The sequence below is a fragment of the Ursus americanus genome, chromosome 13 (genome assembly GCF_024610735.1).
Source record: "Ursus americanus isolate L20-20 chromosome 13, mUrsAme1.1.p, whole genome shotgun sequence".
In the NCBI taxonomy this organism is placed as follows: Eukaryota; Metazoa; Chordata; class Mammalia; order Carnivora; family Ursidae; genus Ursus; species Ursus americanus.
Window position 1 is genome coordinate 13,475,249 of NC_142139.1, and position 23,646 is coordinate 13,498,894.

The 23,646-nt window shown below is 39.5% G+C and overlaps 1 long non-coding RNA gene across 3 annotated transcripts in view; it reads left to right on the top strand.

Annotated features, from left to right (window-relative positions):
* Positions 1-23,646, top strand: part of LOC123793323 (uncharacterized) — a 57,676-nt gene that overhangs the window by 2,035 nt on the left and 31,995 nt on the right. For 2 of the 3 annotated variants that reach the window (XR_006779904.2, XR_006779905.2), the window contains exons 2-3: positions 5,381-5,534; positions 6,203-6,278. This is a non-coding gene — a long non-coding RNA (uncharacterized LOC123793323). Of the gene's footprint in view, positions 1-5,380; positions 5,674-6,202; positions 6,279-23,646 lie in introns of all 3 variants that reach the window. The other variant, XR_006779908.2, reaches the window with a different exon arrangement.

The following is a 23,646-nucleotide window of genomic DNA, read 5'->3' on the forward strand; positions in this document are numbered from 1 at the left end:
ATGTAATCTTTGGCCTTTGGCAGTTCAGCTGCTCCCAGGTTACACAAAGGTGGCTTGTGAGCCTGCTGTAAAATCTGGTGGTTTGACAGGTGTCAGTACCATAAGAGTCAGTAATGAGACCAATTCTGACCTTCATGAGAGGCTTGAGGATGCTGCCTGTGGAATCAGACCACAGAGTTTGGTTGTAATATTGCCTTGGTATGTCATGTGGGAAAGGTCCAGTACCACTGAGATTTTCAATGCGAAGGGAAAAAAGTCCCTTCTAGTTTGAGCAAAGAACAGTCCTTGAGCTTCCATAGAGGTTTTTCCGTGTACAGTTGACTCACTAAAAAGAAAAGAACAATGTGGTTTTTTGGCCATGGCTGCCATACCGAGTCATGAATCCATTGTCCAGAGTTGGTCCACCAGCTGGTCTTATTGGCAGGAATAAAAATTAATTTCAGGTTCTTTTGCATGATCTAGATGTTGACATAATCAACAAACAATGATTAGTTAATGTGGCCAGGGTTTGGAAAAATGGTTTAAGGGGTGTCAGGTCTGTGCATAATGTGCTGAGGAAACAGTAAGAGTTAATAAGTGAGACCCTGTTTGAAAGACAACCCATAGTGGAGGATCAGAGGGAAAGTAGGATAGATTGAGACAATCAATCTCCAGTCCGCCTTTTTTTTTTTAAGATTTTATTTTTAATAATCTCTACACCCAACTTGGGGCTCGAACTCACAAGAGTCACATGCTTTGCCGACTGAGCCAGCCAGGCACCCCTCCAATCAGCCTTTTTAAAAATGGCTAAAGAAAGGGGAGGCTTTGTTAAAAGGAAGATTTTTTTTCTCTTTTTATTTCCCTCTGGGAGTAGGGAGACCCAATGGGGGAGAAAATAGGTGGAAGTGAAGTTTCTTGATCTGTGATCTTGAGAAAAGCTGTCTACTTCATGATTTTGTCTGCTTCTGGGACCTGGGAATTTGCCGGGGAAATCCTCACTTGAAGTTCACCTTAGGGGTGGTCTTTCTTTTTTTTTTTTTTTTTTTTAAGATTTCATTTATTTATTCCACAGAGATAGAGACAGCCAGCGAGAGAGGGAACACAAGCAGGGGGAGTGGGAGAGGAAGAAGCAGGCTCATAGCAGAAGAGCCTGATGTGGGGCTCGATCCCATAACGTTGGGATCACGCCCTGAGCCGAAGGCAGACGCTTAACTGCTGTGCCACCCAGGCGCCCCAGGGGTGGTCTTTCAATTGTCCTGGGAGTGCTGATCCTGGTCTAACTTGGCAGGGCTTGTGTGAATCCAGAAGGAGTTTTTTTTATTTTGATAGTGGTGTGAGTGGTTAGTAGTACTTCAAAAAGGTCTTCTCAGTAAGGTGATAATGTGTGCTTTCCTCTAAAATCATTGATGTACATCTAACCTTCTGGTCAAAAGGAATGGCAAAACTTGCCAGTCAGCAGAGGCCATGCCATTTTTACCTGTTGATGATATGCTCCACTTATACTAGTTAGGTCTTGTGTATAGCTGGTCATAGTGACATGGAGAGCAAAGGCAAAAGAATTGTAGATAAAATTAAATCTCTTTACAACTTGTAGTCCATTGACAAATACATGAGGCAGGCAGAGTAGGACATTCCTCAAGGAAGGCGCAACTGCTGTAAGGTTAATGCTTTGCTAGAGGCAAAAAGCAACCTTGGCTTGACATTAGCCCGACCTCCAGGATCCTGTAAGTCTTCTTTAATATATGAAAATCCTTTTGGAAACTTCCTTTATCTCTCCCCCTCCCAAGTTAAAGTGTACAATCAGTTGCTGTTCACAGTCACATTGCAGCTGTTTTTTGTCCATGGGTCCTGTCCCCTGCTATAATAAAAACACCTTTTTGCACTGTCTCAAGAATTCTTTCTTGACCATTCACTCTGGTCCACATCACATCAGTAGCATCAAATTTTTCACTTATGCCCCTATAGTGTCCACTCAATCCGAGAATAGAAGGTTTAGAGATGCCAGTAGGAATAAGGTGACCAAACATTATTTCAAAAGATGTTATGTTTTCTATTTGGAGTATTCCAGATGTTGTAAGGGCCAGAAGTAATGTTCCTGGCTATTAAATCCCAATTTCTTGACAGATTTTTCCTAAAGTCCTCTTGATGTCTCGATCTTTACGTTCTGTTTGCCCTGAGGATTAGGGATGGAACGGAGTGTGAAGTTTTAATGAGTACCCCAAAGTTTTTGCAAGCAAGTGGTTAAGTTCTGCTGTAAAATTAGTTCCTTCATCTGACCCAATCCATAAAGGAATGCCAAAACAAGCAATACTTGCAGTTATTAATTCTTCACTGCTGTTGTGGCGTTGGTACTTCTGGCTGGGTAACATTCAGTCCACCCATTAAAGGTACAGCCAATAACCAAATAGTGGGAATAGCTTGACATGGAGATAAATCAATGGAATCCACTTCGGGGTTCCACAAGCGGCAACGTGGGCCTTGGAGGATTTCCTGAGGTATGTTGGTTTCCTCCAGAAATTTGGTGAGATTTATAAGTAGTACACTGGGAGATAATTTTGGTCAGAAATTTTGTGGATGCCAGGGAAGAACCAATCATCTTTTAGTTCCTTAACGACCTCCCATCTACCCATATGTCCCATCTGATGGGAGACAAGTGTAAGACAAAAGGTCAAAAGAAAGGGGGCCACAGGAAGTCTATTTGACCCAGTGTATAATCTGTCTAATCATTTGGCACCCTTTTGTATCCATTTGTCTTTTTCAAGATTCTGGGGTATTTGCCTGTTTAGTTGATACTATCAGTCAGGGATAAAGGCTTTATAAATTGGGTTGAAAAAGGAAAGGGGTTCTATTTCAGGCTGCATATTAAGCAGCTTTGTCAGCCTTGTTATTCCCTTGAGATACTGTATCTGTCTCCTTATATGGCTGCACAGCAAACAATAACAATTTTAGCAGGAAAGTGAATAGCTTGTATACGACAGCAATTATATGCCCATTGGCAAGAGAAATACCAGCAGAGGTTAAGAAGCCACAGGATTGTGGCAGCAGCCTGACGGGCTCCAAAACCATGTCCAGAGTTGGTGTAAATTGTGGCAGTTTTTCCTTTTGCCAGTGTTTAGGCTCCGGTAAGAGCTGTATGTTTAGCAGCTTGGGCTGAGAGTGTGCCTCAAGGGTTTCACGTGGGGAAACTGTGGCCAGTTATTATGTTTCCCCAGAAATTTCCTCTGTAGGAACAATCACAAAATAGAACGTAAGTCTGGGTTGTGTAAAGGGGTATCTAAGAGATCCTCTCGTGGCTTTGAGACAATATATATATTTGCAAAATAATCCTGTGAAACGGAGTAGTGGTACTGTCCATTATTAAGGAAGGGATGATCGAGTAGTCAGATTTAAATGTTACAGCAAAGGAAGATGAAAGAGAAGTCAGGTAATAAGGGCCTATTCATGGGTGATTTGCCACCAGGCGGAGAGGTTGTCTTATGAACTTAGAGCAGACATAGCACAAGGAACATAAAGTTTGAGTGGGGAGCCTGATCTAAGGGCACTGGCTCCGTTTGGGAGGCAGCGGGCCTAGTGCACACGAGGGCATGCCTGCCATCCCAGGACCCGACCCACAGGAAGGACTTAACTGTGAGGCAGAGGTATTCCTGGAAATCCCAGCGCGATCTCAGTATTTCCATAACAATATAGGTGAAAAGTTTTGTCAGAATTCGGTAAGCCAAGAATTATGGGTGTGGACAGTGCTAATTTTAGCCTTTAAAGGAGGTGAAGGAGGGCCGGGAAATGGGCTCAGAAGCGGTATTTGGGAGGGTTGCAAGGGCAGCCAAGTTAGGAATTCATTTGCAGCAGTAGCCAGCTACCTCTAGAAATGTCTGTAGCTGTTTTTTTCATTTGTGGGAGAGGGGTAGGCAAAACTGACTAATGGCATTTGGGAGTGAGCTTTTGAATGCGTTGAGATATCTCCTGTCCTAAGTAGGTAACAGTTGTTTGTACCCCTTTAAGTTTAGATTAAGAGGCCTTAGGGCCTCTTTCAGCTCCTCTAAGAGCACACTGCTTAGTTTGGCTACGAGGTAAAAGATCATCTACACACTGAACAAGAGTAGAGCCTTAGAATCTAAGTTGGCTTTACGGACTTCAGAAAATATTGAGAGAGACTTGCAATATCCCTGAGGCATACCAGTCTATGTTAATTGTCTCCCTCTAAATGTGAATGAAAGAGGAATTGTAAATCAGGGTACAATGGAATTGAAAGCTGAGCAGAGGTTAATTACTGTAAATCAGGCTGTGTCAGCAGGAATTGAGATAAGAATGGTAGTGGAGGAGCACCTGGGTGGCTCAGTGAGTTAAGCTTAGGACTTTGGTTTCAGGCTCAGGTCAAGATCTCAGGTTTGTAGGATTGAGCCCCACATCGGGCTCTGAGCTCAGCGCAGAGTCTGCTGGAGATTATCTCCTTCTCCCTCTCCCTCTCCCTCTGCTCTTCCTCCTGCTCCAGCTCTCTCTAAAATAAATCTTAAAAAAAAAAAAAAAAAGAATGGTAGCTGAATTAGGGACTATGGGGTGGTGAGGAATTACAAAACCATTAATGGCTCTCAGATCTTATACAAATCAATAGATTTGATCCAGTCTGAATCAAATTTTCCTTTCTTTACTGTTAAGATTGCAGTGTTAACAGAGCTAGGAAGTAAAGAATACCCTGCTGTAAAAGAGAGTAGGTTCAATGCCTGGCTGTGCACTTGTGGGGGTGGCACTGGGCTACTGATGGGAGAAGTTTATTCCTTTTCCAGGTACTGTGCACAACTTGTGTTACTGTTAACAATCCAATCTCATTTGCATGTGAGGCCCCGGCACTAGTTGGGACATCTTCTAAAGTTGCATCCTCTTCAGAAGATTTTCAGTTGAGATGGGTGTCCATTAGGGGAAATAAGAAGTTTGCGGTTTGATCTGGGGTCTGGAAAATAAAAACACCTTTCTCATTACATTGTACCGTGGCATTAAATTCACACAGTAAATCTCTACCTAAAAGATTTGCTAGTGAGGAGTCAGAAACTAGAAAGGCATGATGGATGTTAAGAGGGCCTAAGGGTATTGGGATGGCCTGGGATATAGACAATGAAATGGGTTGACCAGAGACTGAAAGCTTGAATAGAATCAGAGGTGATAGAGATCCGTCCTCTAAACAGAGGGTAAAGTCAAACCAGTGTCAATTTTAAGAACCAGTTCCTGATCCTCTACTGTGAGTTTGATGGTGAGCTCTGGGGTGCACTTGGGGATTCGTTGACCCTATCAATCAGGGGCGTATTAGCCCACAGAAGGGAGAATGCGGTGAACCCTCTGAGGGTGCTGGGGTCTAGGGAGGTTGTTTTTTAAGCTTTACTTTTTTTTTCTTTCTTTTTTTTTTTTACAGCCATTAGAAATGGAAAACAGGAATACTCACAACAGGAAATCACTATGCCTGAAGAACTAGTTCACACCAGAGTTTTCTCCTGCTAATTTAAATTTGGAAAAGGAAAAACATGAGGAGAGACTCTTACCACTTTTGCTTTGATTGGATCTTACAGGTAGAGACTCAGGAGACGGACTGGTACAAATTTTTACCTTGTGTCGGCTTATGTCAGAGGTCCCATTGATATGAAGTGTTGGGATCCAGGAGTGAACGGTCAAGAAAGAATTCTTGAGATGCCTTTGGTGCAAAAAAAGGTAGTTGTATTAAAGCACAGGGACAGGACCGTGGGCAGAAAGAGCTGCATTGAGGTTGTGAGGAGTGACTGATTATATACTTCCAAGTTGGCAGGGGGTTAGGGATAGCCTAAGTCCCCAAGGAATTTGGAAGTGAGGTTTCCAGGACCTCAAGAGCCTAGCAGCTGTTAGGATAAGGTCATTTACTACTGTCTGGTAAAACCTTATTCGTGAGACCCTTCAGATGTATATCAGTGGGCCGTATGTTTGGAGGATAATTGCTAACATATATCCTGGGGGTGGGGAGTAGAGATAAAGGAGGTTTCCAAAGGGATTTTTATATGTTAAAGAACACTTACAGGAACCTGAAGATCCCGCTAATGTCAAGCTAAGGTTGCCTTTTGCCTTTAGCCAGGTATTAACACTGAGGCAGTTGAGTTCCTGGAGGAAGGTCACTCTGCCTGTCCTAAGTATTTGTCAATGGGCTGTAAGTTATAAGGAAATTTGATTTTTTTCTATATTTCTTTTGCCTTGTTCTCCGCATCACTAGGATCTCTCAGCCGCAGCAGCCCTGGAGTGAGCAGTGTCTAACCAGTGACATCCCATCCTTGTCAGCAGAACTGTAGGTGAGAAAGAATTCTGCTCTACCTTCCTTATTTGGGTCTCTAGCAGGGCCTAAAAATTAAATTGACATAAGACAGATTAATAGGAGAAAAGCACACAAGTTTTATTATTATTATTATTATTATTATTATTATTATTATTATTATTTTACATGTACATAAGAACCTTCACAAGAGAATGAAGACTCACAGAAGTGACCAGAACAGAAAGCTTTTATACCTTTTAGACAAAGAACCAAAGGAGACAAAGGGGTTTGGGCCAGGGGGAGTAAATTGTGGAGAAATAACTAGGAAGATAAGCATTAGTGTAACAAGGTTGGTTTGTACAGATTTCTGAGCCTGATTCCCCATCTCTGGTGATAAGACTGTTTTTCTTCCTCCTGGTAGAGGGAGGGCACCTTTTCCATGGGAGTTTTACCTCCTGTCAGGAAGAATTAAGGAAGGTCAGAGTGCCCCTCTTGCCCCTGCTGTTTCTCAAGCTCCTTTAACTTTAAATAATCAATATGCCAAAGCAGCATATTTTGGGGTGATATGCTCTGCACTCCTTCACTATACTGCCTGGATTTTCCCTGGTAGCTCCAGTTTAAATATTTTCTCCCTTGTCACATTATGAATCTTGGATGGTTCAGAACACACAGGTATGTATTAGTGGTTCTTTTAGTGCGATACGAATGAAGATACGACTGGGTACCACTAAATCTTCATAAAACCTCTTTGAAGCTGTGATTACTCCGTTTTACAGAATTTGAAAATGAGACACAAAAGGAGTACATAGTCTAAGGTTACTAAAAAAATTTATAAAGCCTAAAATTGATTCCAAATCCAGCATTTTTAACGCTGCTTTACGGATGCCCACCCTTGCTTGAATTTACCTCCAAATCTGTTACCCGATAACGGTGACAAAGACAATATACTACCTTACAGAAAAATACCATTGTCCTTTTTTTTTTTTTTTTAAAGATTTTATTTATTTATTTGACAGAGATAGAGACAGCCAGCAAGAGAGGGAACACAAGCAGGGGGAATGGGAGAGGAAGAAGCAGGCTTCCAGCAGAGGAGCCTGATGTGGGACTTGATCCTATAACGCCGGGATCACGCCCTGAGCTGAAGGCAGACGCTTAACCGCTGTGCCACCCAGACGCCCCTACCATTGTCCTTTTGTTTGTAGATTCTGGGAATGAGAAGACCATTTCCTGAAAATTAGCTAGCCTAGATTATAGTCAGGTAGTAGATTGGAAAAGGCCCTGATCATAAGTGACACAGAAGCTTTGCAAAAATTAGTGGAGGCAAGTCAACTATTGCCCATGCAAATGATGGAAGCATTCTTCTCAGGGGCAAGGTTGAAAATCAGTTGCTTCTAATTATTGAAATAGGATCAATAAAAATTATTGAAATTATTAGAAATAGCCTGACATAAACTGAACAAGTTCTGAAATGGTTTTAAACTTGTCTTTGGCAAAGAGTCACATGCTCGTCTGTGAGAAGGTATTGGTACTAGAGTCTGATCTCTTGAATCAGGAAGGTCTGTCACATTTGGGAGAGCGATTAATGCAAACAGGGAGGGGTCATTTGGACTAAATTCATTTGAAAGAGCCTGTCACCTCTTCCGGCTTCACCCCTGTTAAAATTCCAGTAATTCTTGATTATTCCACATGACAGAAATGAATATGGAGTATGTGGTGAAATTTGCTATGTCCTTAAATTAAAAGCAATTTAATTTCAAAGAAAGTACTTTACTGAAATCCTGGTACACTACTAGTGAGGTAGGAGCTCAGCATTTTCCCCACCCCCTTAAACCTTTCTGCCTGATACGTCCAAGTGAAAAAGATGTACCAGTAACCACAGAATGAGTTATTACGCTGCAACCGTGATCCAGCACATTCAAAATACTGTCAACATAGTTAATCTGACTGGAGCTAGGGTAGAGAAGATAGTGTATGAGAATGCCGTAACAATCAGATCAAGGATAGCTGTTTTTAGGAAGGCATTCCAAACTTCTGAAGTTCAAGTGCAGTAAGTTCTTAAGAGGAAGGTGATAAATTATGCTTTAACCTAAGGTGATAATGCAGATTTCTTCAGGCAGCTGTCGAGTTAGTATGTCCATATGATAAATTACCCTTGTGATCATTCTAGGAATTAAACTATATAGAGTAACCTCTCCAGCGGGGGTGGGGGGGGGACTTTGCTAATTTTCATCTGAAAACATGGGTTTTTCTTAAGTTATCCCTTTCTTATCTTCATTCCATTTTTGTCTCCTTTCCAAATTGAATGAGTGTTCCAGTAATGCTGCTGATTGGTACGGCAAGTTATTTCTCTGTCTTCTGGGAATTTTAGCCGTTTGGTTTTTTTCTCTTCCATCATCACTGCTGTATACTTCTATTATAGTTTCCTTTGAGAATTGAGCCATCATCGTAGCTAATTGCTATTTGTTGTAGCTTCCCCTTTATCTTCATCTTGGCCTACAGCAGCTGCCATCCATGTATCCCACCATTAATCTGTCTCCACCCTACTCAGCCAGCCTTGTGCCCAACAGACACCCTTTGCTCCAGCCACATTGTCGTCTTCCATCTTTCTCATGGAAACTGTTCTCCTCTTGGCCTTTGGACTTTTTGGTGCATGTTGTTCTCATTAACCTGTAATGCTTCCCCACCCATCCTAATTCCACCATTCCTTTTTCAATTCAAATGCAAACTTCATAAAGTTTCCCTCTAGAATTCACATTGATCTCTCCAGTCTCAGTATTTCTAACATACCGATTGTGAAAACTTCACATTTAATTTGTCTCCACCTATTTTGTATACCAAGCTTTCTTCTTGGGGAGAGTGTTATCTTCTCAAGATCAAGGCACTGAAGTATTTGCTTCCATACTTTTCTTTTCTGCATTATTTGTTACCCTCTGCATTGTATAGCAGCCACCTATTGATGAGGCTCTCTCCTGGGCTGGTCATTTTTGAAAATTTTTCTACCTTCAACTCAAAAAACACCAAAATTTTCTTGACATTATCTGGCACATTGGCTTGCTTTATAGCACAATGTTATGTAAGTTTCTTCCCCTATTAGAGTATTAAGTAAGTATCCTTTAGAAGAGAAACTATACTTTTACCATCTTTGTAGCTTCCACAGTCCCCCAAACAGTACCTTGAACACAGAAACCATTAAATATTTATTTAATTATATTTTGTTGTATTCTGCAACCACTAATATAATCCTGGTCAAAAAAATACTTGTTGAGTTACCTCTGTTGTAACATAATAGTATAATGACACCACTAAAATATGTCGCTACTGATCTACTATTCTCAGTGGGGATACTTTATTTTTTTTTTTAGTGGGGATACTTTCTGAGTTTTTTTTTTTTTTTTTCAAGTACTAGTAATAGATATGCACTAACCCATTACCCCCTTTTGGATTTCTTGTCTTTGATTTCAGTAAATATTCTTTGAATGCCTGCTGTCAGGCACTGTCTCAGGAGCCACAGGGGGGTGGTGCAATAGTCATTCAGTTCCTTAGAGGTACTGACTGAGGACCTTTAACAGAGCAGCGGCATGCTCACACACTCTGTCCCAGAGCCCTGAGGTTCTGCACCATGGTTTTGGTGTTAGGAAGGCTAAGCAGGGTTGGCTTTTGAATAAACTACTTACCCTGTTCCACCTACACACATGTGCACACTTCAACCATAAAAACTCAGTTTTATTTAAATTTTAGGGTTTCATAAAAGATCTCATTTCAAAATAAAGAAGGAATTCTGCTGCTTTTTTTTTTTTTTTTAAGATTATTTATTTATTTGACACAGAGAGAGAGACAGCCAGCGAGAGAGGGAACACAAGCAGGGGGAGTGGGAGAGGAAAAAGCAGGCTCCCAGCCGAGGAGACTGATGTGGGGCTCTATCCCAGAACGCCGGGATCACGCCCTGAGCCGAAGGCAGACGCTCAATGACTGAGCCACCCAGGCGCCCCTGCTGCTTTTTAAAGTTTAAAAACAACTTCAGTAGGGCCAGACTTAAATTGGTAATCATAGATGACAAAGATGTTGAAATCTACAGTCTTGAAATCTCATTACGCTAATCAACTGAGTGACCAACCTGTTTTTGTTTTATTAAAAGGTGTTGGACAGTCATTGAGGGTGGAGATTGACGGGTAGGTCAACATGAAAAGTCTTCTCTCATAAAATTATATAATAGGCATCCAAGAGTAGACATGATGACCTTAACATAGGCATGAATAGAATAACAGTGTTAAGTAAATGGATGCCAAGGTGATAACTGCTATATATAAGATGTTAACCAGAATTAGACTTATTTTATAAATATGAAAAATGTCAACATATTAACAGCAGTTATCTCTGGAAGATGGGATTACAGATCATTTTATTCTTTGTGCTTTTTCCTATTTTCCAAATTTTCTCAGTACAAATGCATTACAAGTTGGGAGGAGAGTTTTTTGAAAACAAGCAATTTAAAAAATAAGAGTCTACACCAAAGTTATTATTTAACTGCTTCTTTTCTTTCTTTCTTTCTTTTTTTTTTTTTTTTAAGATTTTATTTATTTATTTGTCACAGAGAGAGAGCACAAGCAGGGGGAGTGGCAGGCAGAGGAAGAAGCAAGGTTCCCTGCTGAGGAGGGAGGGCTCCATCCCAGGACCCTGGGATCATGACCTGAGCCAAAGGCAGACACTTACCCGACTGAGCCACCCAGGCACCCCTGTTTAACTGTTTCTAACACCAGATCATAAGCACCCGGCACATAACTGTTAGGGGTTTATAATGACTTACAATAGTGCTTTTCAAACTACATTTCATGGAGTTCTGTGATTCCTCAGAGGCTGACATGAAGTGGAAGAGCTAGATGCAGGGAATGAGGCTTCAAGCCCCTACTGGAGAAGGTCAGCTTTTATGTTCAGATCTATAAATATGCCCTGTTAGAAAACAGATTTACTTTTTTTCTGCTCTGGTGAGAGCTGTGTCAAAGTCACCTTGGGAGACCCATGTTTAAATTGGTGGAGTAGGCCACGCCAAGCCTCCAGAAACATTGAAAAATAAGCAGAAACTATTTGAAGCAAGTTTGTCAGAACCCTGGGAAATAGTGAAAGGGTTACAGCAACCAAGCAAATGCTGAATCAAAATACATGAAGAAGATAAGGACAGAATTAAAGGGAGAAACAGGCTGTTCTATGGTAATAGAAACTTCCATACCCTACTTTCAATAATGGGTAAAACATCTAGACAGAAGATCAGTAAGAAAATCGAGGTCTTGGGGCACCTGGCTGGCTCAGCCTGTTAAGCATCTGACTCTTGATTTCTTCTTGGGTTATGGTCTCGGGATCATGAGACTGAGCCCTGTGTTGGGCTCCGAGCTCAGTGTGGAGTCTTCCTTAGAGTCTCTCTCCCTTTCCATCTGCCCCAACCCCATTCATTCTCTTTCCCTAAAATAAATGAATAAAATATTAAAAAAGAAAGAAAATCAAGATTTTGAACAACATAAATCATAAATCAGCATATGGGATACTCCACCCAACTATACTACATCAGTTGGTAACCCAGGCAGAGTAAAATAGTGTATTGGCTTTAGAAAATGGGAAGGATGAGTTCATGAAGTTTTCAACATTGCCAAGTCACAAAGTAATCCTACACAAATTCCAGCTCAAAATAAATGAGGAGGCTGTTGCTGGTTTCATAATGCTCATTCAATTGCATTATTCTGCCCTTCCTAAGCTAGCAACTTGGAGCCTCCATAGAATGTACTACTTAGGCACTTTATATCACAAATCCCAGAAAGTCACTAAATGTAACTCCAGGGCTATTTTAATACTGTCTTGGGTCCTAGGATCCAAACCCAGGGCTCTTACTCTACTGACTATCCTACAAGGCATACTTAGAATGGCACGTTCCCTCACTTCTTCCAGGTTGTTGCTCAAACATCGCCTACTCAGGTTGCATCCTTGAATACCCCATTTAAAATTGTGCCCCCAGTGTTACCCCTGGCACTTCCCATCTCTCTTCCTGGCTTTATTTTCTCCATCGCATTTATACCATCTAATGTACCATATATTTTACTTCTTGTATATTATCTATATCCCTTCCATGAAGACAGGGATTTTTTATTTTGTTTTGTTCACTGTTGGATCTCTAATAGCTAGGTCAGCACCCTCATATAATAAAAGTTCAATAAATATTTGCTGAATGATATTTTGGAAGAAAATTTACTTACATAACCACATTAAATTAAATTGAATCTGGACTCCAGAACACACAGACTCTAGAACCAGACTGCTTGGGTTCAAATCCTTGTATAGCCACTTACTGGCTGTTCTTCTTGGCCAAGTTATATAACCACTCTCTGCCTCAGTTTCCTCATCTGTAAAATGAGGGTAGTAATACTAATTCTTATTGTTCAGAGTTGTGAGGATTAACGTGAGCGGATACATTTTTTTAGAAGATTTTATTTATTTATTTGTCACAGAGAGAGAGAGGGACAGCATAAGCAGGGGAAGTGGCAGGCAGAGGGAAAAGCAGGCTCTCTGCTGAGCAGGGAACTCAACGCAGGACTCTGGGACTCTATCTCAGGACCCTGGGATCATGACCTGAGCCAAAGGCAGATGCTTAACCAACTGAGCCGCCCAGGTGTCCCAACGTGAGCTGATTTTTATAAAGCACTTTGAACAATATCTAGCATATTGTAAGCACCATTAGGTGTTAACTTGTAGTGGTAGTAAGAGTTGCATTGAACTGCATCTGAATTAGTGCCGTGTTCTGTGCATAAAACATTTGTTTGTTTAGATTTTACAGTTTCCTCTTTGTATTTTGGAACAAATTTGTAGTTTGAAGATTTTGTAGGTCCTGGGAACTAGCCTTTTCATGTCTGGTTACAGATGAAAATAAGAATAAAAAGAATCTCAAATGAAAATTAGGCATCTTGGAATTCTGGAAAGGCCATTTAATCAGGCATTTTAGGAAAAAAGAAGCCAATGGTAGATATAATTCAAGCTATTATCTGCGTCTGTGAAAGGCTGCACCACTTCTCTGTAACATGTACCACCATTGTTTGTACTTGTTCAATATCGGTGTTCTACCATTAGATTCTGACCTTCAAAGCTAGTTTGAAAGCTCCATGGGAACAAAATAGATTTGTCTTGTTCATCACTAAAACTCATGTCACATCTGTCACATGGTAGGTGCTTAATTCATATTTGGCTGAAGAAATATGTACTCTTGGCCATCCAGGATCCAAGGAAGCTATGGTGAACAAGTTATACTTTTATCCACCAGAAGCAAGAATTTATTATTTCTGCATCTAAGAACCTACATTCACACTCTTTTCTTCTATCCAGTTCTTTACTGGAACTCAATCATGACCCCCTTTATCTGATGGCCTCTGTAGTCTGCCTTCTTCCTCTGTGCCTTTGAACTTTTGTCCATCGTTACTAGCTGATGACTTTTTCCGTGTGTTGAAGTCAAATTTCCAAGAGAGAGACCGTAACTGGTTTAATTAATTAGTATTATTGGTCTTAGACAATATTCTAATATTATAAGCTGCTCTCAAGTATTCTAGATTGACTGCCCTTGGATCAAGAGGCCTAATCGATATGGCTAGGGTAGTGGTGATCTGGTTCAGAATATGGTTATCTGGGTAAAAGGAATAACTAAGGCAGATTCCCTCAGTACAGCTTCTGTATATAAGGTCTCAGAATACAGGATGCTGAAGGCTGGCTTGCTGAGGCTGAGGCTGTTCAGCATGCCCCATTTATTCATTCGATTACAATTACTAATGTTTACTTTGTGTTAAAGGGGTATTGTGGGGACGGGGTAGAGATGGAACACTCCATCCTAGCTCTCCTAGACCTCACAGACTAGTGGAAACAGTCAAGCAAATTGCATACAGAATAATGGTATGATATTGGTGAGCTCATTGTGCTATGGAAACACAGAATGAACAGCCAGTGGGGACTGGGAGTGTGAAATAAGCTCCATCTGCACTCAGGTTTTTCTGTTCTAAGGATGTGTTGAAGAGAAGTCCTGTGTCACATTTATATCCTTTGATAACCCTTGTTATCTTGATATCTTGTATAAAAAATTATCTAAAGCAAAACCAAGAAATGGTATTAAGTGTAATTCTTCACCTAAAGGACTTTTGTTTTTGGTTTTATTTTTAATTTTATTTTAGTAATCTCTACACCCAATGTGGGGCTCAAACTCATGACCCCAAGATCAAGAGTTGCATACCCTTCCTACTGAGCCCGCCAGGCACCCTGGACTTTTGTTTTTGAATGAAGCAACAGAGTCTTTGGCTCTCAGCTATTTTTCTCCAGGGAGTGTAGTAAGTGTGTCAGAATTGTTTGAAAATAACCAGTTATAGCCCAGTAATCTGAGAGATGTGTCCATACACTGGGCTGAGATCCGGGGAGAACTTCCTCGTCCTCCTCCTGATTTCAGATTTCTGTTAGTCTTCTCCCTTCACAGCAGCCCTAACCAGTAATTACTGGACAGGTATTTAAGTTCCCTCTTTTTTTTTTTTAATTTGAGTATAGTTGACACACAATGCTACATTAATTTCAGGTATACAACTTAGTGATTTGACAAGTTTATACATAATGCTAAATTCTCTCTTTTCTTACTGGTAATCTAGATATTGCAGGAGGGAGGGCTTGTGGTAACCTTTCATTCTGATAGAATTCTTAGTGGGGGTAGATATTCTATGATGAGAAGCCCCCAGAACACTACTCTTTATTGGTGAGTATTAATTTTCTCCATGTCCCCTAACTTTCTTCATCTTCTGCCACTGCCTTGCTTTCTCTTTTTTTTTCCAATCAATTCTCCAGTAATGCCTGCTTCACCCAATAGCCTGAATGTGGGTCATTGGGCCTGACGGTCATAGATAAATACTGCCTTACACTTGAGCATACACTGAATATAAAAGTGTAACTCTACCCCTCAATGACCAGTATTAAAGATGATGATGATAATCTAGGTATTCTGATCAGACCTAAGATGAACCTGGGAATTTGAATTCATTCGATGAAGTTCTTAATGACCTAAATATCTCTACTAGTGGTGTTCATCCTTCAACATTTGATTTCTGGCATATAGTTACTTTCTAAAAATTGTGGTTCTTTGTTGAATCAAGGAAAGCAGTTGTCAGGGATTGTTCAGGGGGATAGAAAAGGTCTGTCTTTGTTATTACTTTAGTTTGAAACTTGGAACTGTGGAAGCACTTAATAATTATTGTTTTTAGCTGCAAAATATGTTCACTCAAACCATTCTGGATCACCCTTTGGACACTGAAATGCAAAGACCCTGCATTGGAAGTCTTTGAAAGAGTTCATGCCATTGACCAGTAGATGGCCGTCTTATACTATAGTTCAGAGAGAGCAAGTAGCAGAAGGTAAACATTTCATAAATTGTTTCAAGTATGCATCCGCAGTTCCCTTCCTCCCCCACTCATCCCCCTCAAAACCCCTCCCACTTACTTTCTACCGCAGACAACTATCTTACCCACCCAATCACCTCTCTTTAGGTTCCCAGGGATCTCTTGTTGCCAGTCTCTATTTGCTCACAGGAACTTTTAGACTTATTCTTCGTCAGCTCGTAGAAGCAAGGCCAGCTACATAATTTGCAGGGCCCATGTAAAATGAAAATGTGGGCTTCTTGTTCAAAATTTATTGAGAGTCTTAAGACAGTAACAGCAGCACGTTAAACCAAACACAAAGGCCCTTCTGAGCCCGCACAGGGCGTACGTGCAGGAAACCAGCTATGCTTTTACAAACTTAAAAGATCTCTTTCTCTGCCCACTCCTCCCTCTGTTATTGCAGTGCTGTCCTGTGACACACACCAAAGGGCTAGTCAAAGGAAGAATCACTGAATGTTATTCAGACATCATAGAATTTTCTTTTTTTTAAAGTAGGCTCCACACACAGCATGGAGCCCAATGGGCTTGAATTCACAATCCTGAGATCAAGACCTGAGCTGAAATCAAGAGTCAGTTGCGTAACCAACTGAGCCATCCAGGAGCCCCCAGGCATCGTAGAATCTTAGCACTGTGAGAGAATTAGAGATCATCTAGTCCAATTGCCTTATTTTAGAGATGACTAAACTAGGGCACCTGGCTGGCTCAGTCAGTAGAGCATATTGAACCGGGAGAGCGAGGTTCTTGTCTCACGGAGCGGAAGAATGAATCTCTCGGAAAGGAGAGTGAGTAAAGCGATAGAAGTTTATTAAGCAAGGATACAGAAAAAGCTCTCAGGAGTGAGAGGGGTCCCGACAGGGTTGCCACTAAGGGCTTTTAGGGATGGTCGTTTATAGAAAGCTAACCAGGGAACTTAAGTCTGTTTAACATCTCTATTGGTAGCACCACTGAGTAAGGAGAGGCTAGTGATAACACCTTCAATGGCTTACTTCCTTTTTAGGGTCCGGTAATTCTTGGTTAGTCACAAGGAGCTGTTATAACAAGACCTCACCTCTGACACCTAGGACAGGATGGTCTGGTTTGTTCCCTTATCTCTGGTTTTCTTTCATCTTCCACATTTTTAATTTTGTGAGCCTGATCCCATGGCCCCGTACCTATCTCTAGGTACCTAGCCCAGCCTGTCCCTTACTCAGTATGACTCTTGATCTAGGGGTCGTGAGTTCAAGCCCCACATTGGGCATAGAGCCTACTTAAAACAAAACAAAACAAAACAAAACAAAACAAAACAAAACAAAACAAAACAAAACAAAACATTGTACTCAATTCTGAAGAGATGAAGTGGTTCACCCAAAGTCCCCAGCTAGTTATATCACAGACTTGACCAGAACTAAGAGTTCTCACCTGCCAGGCCAACACTCACCCTACCACATAGGCTTGGTGAGGGATATTTTGAGAAAACAGTTGTCCTGTTTATTGAATCAGGACTACTTTGTTCTGTTTCTACAAGAGAAGGGTGCAGGTTCGTATTAGATTTATTGAATACCAGCTATATGCTAGGCACCGTGTTAAACGTTTTATATATTATGCCTCAATTAAAAACAATTGCAGGAAATCATTACCATTTTCCTCATTTTTCACGTAAGAAAAATTGATGCTCAAAACTTGACTTTTAGTAAGTAGGAAGACAAGAGTTTAAGCAAGTCTGTAGGATTCCAAATCCATTTTTTTTTTACCACATCATTCCCGAGTTCTAGGAACAGAGTCAGCCTGTATTTCCTGAACCTTGCCCCCATCCCATTTTTGGTCAGCTCTAGATGATCTTGGGGACTCTAGCTAGACTTTCTGTGTTCTTCAACTTTATTCAGTTTGCTCCTGCTTTAGGGCCTTTGCTCCAGGGGGTTTCCTGCACTTGGGATTATTCCCCTGGACAATCCATGAAAACAGGAATGCATGTCAGCTAAATAGGAGACTGATCATGGGCCACTGTAAGGAGATAGGCTTTTTTCTCTGAATGAAATGAGAGACACTGCAGTGTTTTGTCAGAGTGACATGATCTGATTTAGATTTTTAAAGGATCCTTCTGGCTGCTTTGTTGAAAAGACACTAAGGGGGTAAGGAAGGGAAGGTAGAAGTTGGGAGGCTTTTTAAGGGAGTTACATTAATCCAGGGGAAAGATAATGGTGATTCAGACCAACGCAATAGCAGTGCAAGTGATGGGGAAGGCTTGGCTTCTGGAGTTATACATGTATTTACGTATTATAATTTTAACTTTGTGTTATGGAAATTTTCACATATATACAAACGTAGGGAGAAAAATATAATGAATTCCCATATTCCTACTAGGCACCCAATGAAACTATGGGGTGTTAGGTACTTTCCAACAGCTGTACAATTGTTAACTTGTAACCAATCTTGTTGAACATATTATACCCCCCTCCCTTGTCTCCCCAACCCTATATTAGGGAAGAAGCAATTTGAAGCAAATCCCAGGCATCATATTTCATGTGTAAATATTTCAGCTTTTACCACTCCAACTACTTCTGACTGCCCTTCTTTTTGCTTTCTGCTTGATCGTTCTTTTGCATACTCATGACTTTTTACTTACTGTCTGCCCTCTTTGTCCTCTTTAAACCTTTTTCATTCCTACCAATTGCAAATTTTGTATTCTCAAATTCAGACTCCCTAAAGAAAGGAAGGTTCTTTCTTTTTCTTTCTTTCTTCCTTTCTTTCTTTCTTTCTTTCTTTCTTTCTTTCTTTCTTTCTTTCTTTCTCTCTCTCTCTCTCTCTCTCTCTCTCTCTCTCTCTCTCTTTTTATGTAAGCTCTATGCCCAACATGGGGCTTGAACTCACGACCCCACAAGTTGCGTGCACTACTGACTGAGCCAGCTAGGGACCCCAAGAGAGGTTCTTCTAGGTTCAGTTAGTTGTATTCTTCTCTCTGTACAGAGGTTATAAACTGGCCAAATTATGATAGATTGGCTGTTCTAGAGTCTGGCCCCCTCTTGGTCAGTCAAGTTGGCATAATATTAAGGTCAGTTTTTCAAAGAGGAGTGATGGCAATGGCACTCCATTAACAAATGATAGGCAGATCTCTAATAAATAGTGGAAATGTAATACTGGAAAGGATATAAATTGTGAAAAAATGTGAGCCTGCAATAAAGCTAGAAATTGGTTAGTACCTGGGGTGCCTGGGTGGCACAGTGGTTAAGCGTCTGCCTTCGGCTCAGGGCATGATCCCGGCGTTATGGGATCAAGCCCCACATCAGGCTCCTCCGCTATGAGCCTGCTTCTTCCTCTCCCACTCCCCCTGCTTGTGTTCCCTCTCTCGCTGGCTGTCTCTGTCTCTGTCGAATAAATAAATAAAATCTTAAAAAAAAAAACAAAATTGGTTAGTACCTAACCACTTAATTGCCATTATTTTACCATCTGACTTGACTCATTTAGAGGGCTATTCTTGGGTGCCACTAAGGAATTAAGGGGCATTTTTTTAAGGTGTTTTTGTTTATAATAGGCTGAGTAATAGTGTAGATCATAATGTACTGGATTGAAAGTCAAAAGGTATATTTAATTCCTGTGTGCATTATGGACTCTGTACAACATTAGACAAACTAATAAACTTCTTTGTGCCTTGGCTTTTCTACTTTCAAATGAGATTAATACCTGCCCTTTTCCTAATTCACATATATAGACAAGTAAAATTAGAGAGATAAAAGTACTTTGAACTTTTATTTTTTTAAAGTGAAAATCTAAGTAATTGCTATTTTCTATGTGAAGTTTTTAATGCAGTTATAAAATGAACAGTGGATTTCAGTTCTTACTTTTGCAAAGGATTGCATATTCTCTAATGTATTTCTTTTCATCACATACTCAAATGTTTTTCTTCCCACACTGTACTGTATCGGCCATATGTATGTACCACTTAGAACAGTGCCTGATAGTGGGTAAGAACTATATAAATATTAGCTGTTACCTTCATCAGTGTGAAAAAGAAGTAGTCAAAACAAAAGTTCATAGAGTTAAATGCTGATTAAGTTGACTCCCCTCTCCACCCCGTAATACCCACCTTCTCAAAATGTAATTGCTTGAAGTATATAACATAGCACACCGTGTAAGAATATGAAGAAAATAAAACTTTTGGGACCCTAGCCAATTGTTAGAATGAGTGTTTATGAAAAAAAGGGGGAGGAGGTGACAATTGAAGGTGACACTTTGGGTATCTGATAGCCCAGTGGTTCTCAAAGACTGCTTTGTTCTCAAAGACCCCAAGAACCACTTGAGAGTTTTCTGAAATCTCTGGTTCCATTTGCATAGATTCTATCTAGTGGCTTAACAGTAGAGATCAGGAAAGCAAAAAAAAAAAAAAAAAAGTTAAGTTTCTCTGGTGATCCTGATTCTTAGCCAGGTCTGGGAATCACTAGTGTACAAAAATATAATAGAATTCTTTAACTTAGTACATCATTTATTTCATATCATTTTATTCCAAGCGGTATTTATGGGGAAATACACATATCGACACCCAGAGAAGGGGATTAGGAAGGTATCTATCAAAATCAGAATGGTGATTGTCTCTGTATTGTAGGTTTATAGAAATATTTATTTTGCAATTGCTTTTCTTATTTCTGAGTTCTGGTTGAGCATATGTTATTTTTGTAATAATAGATGTTTCTAAGGAAAATATTTACAACCAGTGCAAGATTTGTTTTTATTGAGGTATAATTGGCATACAATATCCTATTAGTTTAAAGTATACATTGTAGTGATTCTGTACTTTTTATACCTTATGAAATGATCCCCATAGTAAGTCTAGTTAGTGTCACCATACAAAGTTAATACAGTATTATTGACTATATTCCCTTTGTGTACATTACATTCTTATGACATTTATTTTATAACTGGTAGTTTGTCCCTGTTAATTCCCTTTACCTATTTTGCCCACCCCTCAACACCTCCCCACTCTGGTAACCAACAGCTTATTTCCCGTATCTATGACTGTTTCTGTTTGTTTTATATGTTTGTTTGTTCTATTTCTTAGATTCCACATATAAGTGAAATCATATGGTATTTGTCTTCCTCTGTCTGACTGATTTCATTTAGCATAATATCCATCTATGTCACAAATTACACGATTTCATTATTTTTTATAGCTGAGTAATATTCCACTCTGTTTGTGTGTGTGTGTGTGTGTGTGTGTGTGTGCGCGTGCGCGCACACTCACGCATGCCACATCTTATTTATCCATTCATCTATTGATAGGTTGTTTCCATATCTTGATTATTGTAAATAAGGCTGCAGTGAATGTGGAGGTGTCTATATCGCTTCAAATTGGTGTTTTTATTTTCTTCGGATAAAAACCAAGAAGTGGAATTGCCAAATCATATGGTAGCTCTAGTTTTAATTTTTGAGGGGAACCTCCATGCTCTTTTCTACAGTAGCTGCACCAATTTACATTCCCACCAACAGTGTACGGGGATTCCCTTTTCTCTACATCCCTGCTAACACTTATTTTTTGTCTTTTGAGTAATAACCGATCTGACAGGTGTGAGGTAAAATTGTGGTTGATTTGCAGTTCCCTGATTTGCATTTTCCTGATGTTGAGCATCTTTTCATGTGCCTATTGGCCATCTGTAAGTCTTCCTTGGAAAAATCTCTATTCAATTTCTCTGCCCAATTTTAAATCAGGTTGTTTGGGGTTTTTTTTTCTTTTATATTAAGTTGCATAAACCATATACATTTTGAATATTAATCCCTTATCAGATGTATGACTTGCAGATATCGTCTCCCATTCAATAGATGGCCTTTTCATTTTGTTGATGGTTTCCTTCTCTGTGCAAAAGCTTTTTACTTTGATATAATCCCATTTGTTTATTTTAGCTTTTGTTGCTTTTCCCCGAGGAAACCAGTCCAAAAATATATATATATTGCTAAGACCAATGTCAAAGGGTTTCCAACCTATGTTTTCTTCTAGGAGTTTTATGGTTTCAGGTCTTGCATTCAAGTCTTTCATACATGGTGTGAGATAGTGGTCCAGTTTCATTCTTTTGCATGTAGCTGTCCAGTTTTCCCAACACCATTTATTGAAGAGACTGTCTTTCCCCATTGTATTGTCCTTGCCTACTTTGTCGTAGATTAATTGACGATATAAGCATGGGTTTATTTCTGGGCTCTCTAGTCTATTCCATTAATCTATGTGTCTATTTTTGTGGCAGTACCATAGTGTTTTGATTACTATAGCTTTGTAGTATAGTTTGAAGTCAGGGAGCATGATACCTCCAGCTTTTGATACCTCAAAATTACTTTGGCTATTTGGGGTCTTCGTCATTTCAAATAAATTTTAGGATTTTTTTGTTTTAGTTCTATGAAAAATGCCCTTGCTATTTTAATTGGGATTGCTTTGAATCTGTAAATTTCTTTGGGTAGTATGAACATTTAAAGAATATTAATTCTTCCAATCTATGAGCAGTGTGTATCTTTCCATTTGTTTGAGTCAGCTTCAATTTCTTTCGTCAGTGTCTTATAGTTTTCAGAGTACAGGTCTTTCACCTATTTGGTTAAATTTATTCATAGGTATTTTATTCTCTTTGATGCAATTGTAAATGGATTGTTTATTTCCCTTTCTGACAGCTTGTTAGTGTATAGAAATGCAACCAATTTCTATATATTAATTTTGTATCCTGCAAGTATACTGAATTCATTTATTAGCTCCATTAGTGTTTAGGATTTTCTGTATATGGTATCATGTCATCTGTAAATAGGGACAGTTTTACTTCTTCCTTTCCAATTTAGATGCCTTTTATTTCTTTTTCTGACCTAATTGCTGTAGCTAGGATTTTCAATACTATGTTGTATAAAAGTGGTAAGAGTAGTCATCCTTGCCTTATTCCTGATCTTAGAGCAAAAGCTTTCAGCTTTTCTCTGTTAAATATAATGTTGTGGGTTTGTCATATATGGCCTTTATCATGTTTAGATACATTTCTTCTATACCCACTTCAAGAGTATTTATCATAAATGGATGCTGAATTTTGTCAAATGCTTTTCTACATCAATTAAGATGATCATATGATTTTTATCCTTTATTTTGTTACTGTACTGTATCATGTTGATTGATTTAAGGAAGTTGAACCATCCTTGTATCCCTGGAATAAATCCCACTTGATTGTGGTATAGGATCCTAATTCAACAATTTAGTTTGCTAGTGTTTTGTTGAGGATTTTTACGTATGTGTCCTTTAAGGAATATATGCCTATAATTTTCTTCGTTTCTTGTGTCTGGTTCTGGTATTGGGTAATGCTGCCTTTGTAAAATGAGTTTGGAAGCATTCATTCCTCTTCAATTTTTTTGGAATAATTTGAGAAAGATAGGTACTAACTCTTTTTTTAAATGTTTGGTAGAACTTACCTGTGATGACATCTGGTTCTGGACTTTTGTTTGTTGGGAGTTTTTAAATTACTGATTCAATTTCATTACTTGTAATCAGTCTACTCAAGTTTTCTGTGCCTTTATGATTCGGTCTTGCAAGGTTGTGTATTTCAAGGAATTTATTCATTTCTTCTAGGTTTTCCATTTTGTTGATGTATAATTGTTCACAGTATTCTCTTGTGATCCTTTATATTTCTGTGGTGTCAGTTGTGACTTCTCTTTCATTTCTGATTTTATTTGGGCCCTCTATCTCTTTTCTTGATGACACTGGCTAGAGATTTATTGATTTTGTTTCTCTTTTCAAAGAACCAGTTTTCAGTTTCATTGATCATTTCAAAATTTTTTTTTTTAGTCTCTATTTCATTTATTTCCACTCTGATCTTTTTTATTTCCTTCTTTCTGCTAACTTTGGGCTTTGTTATCTCTATTCTTTTTCTAGTTCATTTCAGTATGAAGTCAGATTGTTTATTTGGGGGTTTTTTTTGTTTGTTTCCTGAGGTAGGCCTGTCTCACTATGAACTTCCTTCTTAGAATTGCTTTTTGCTGTGTCCCACAGAT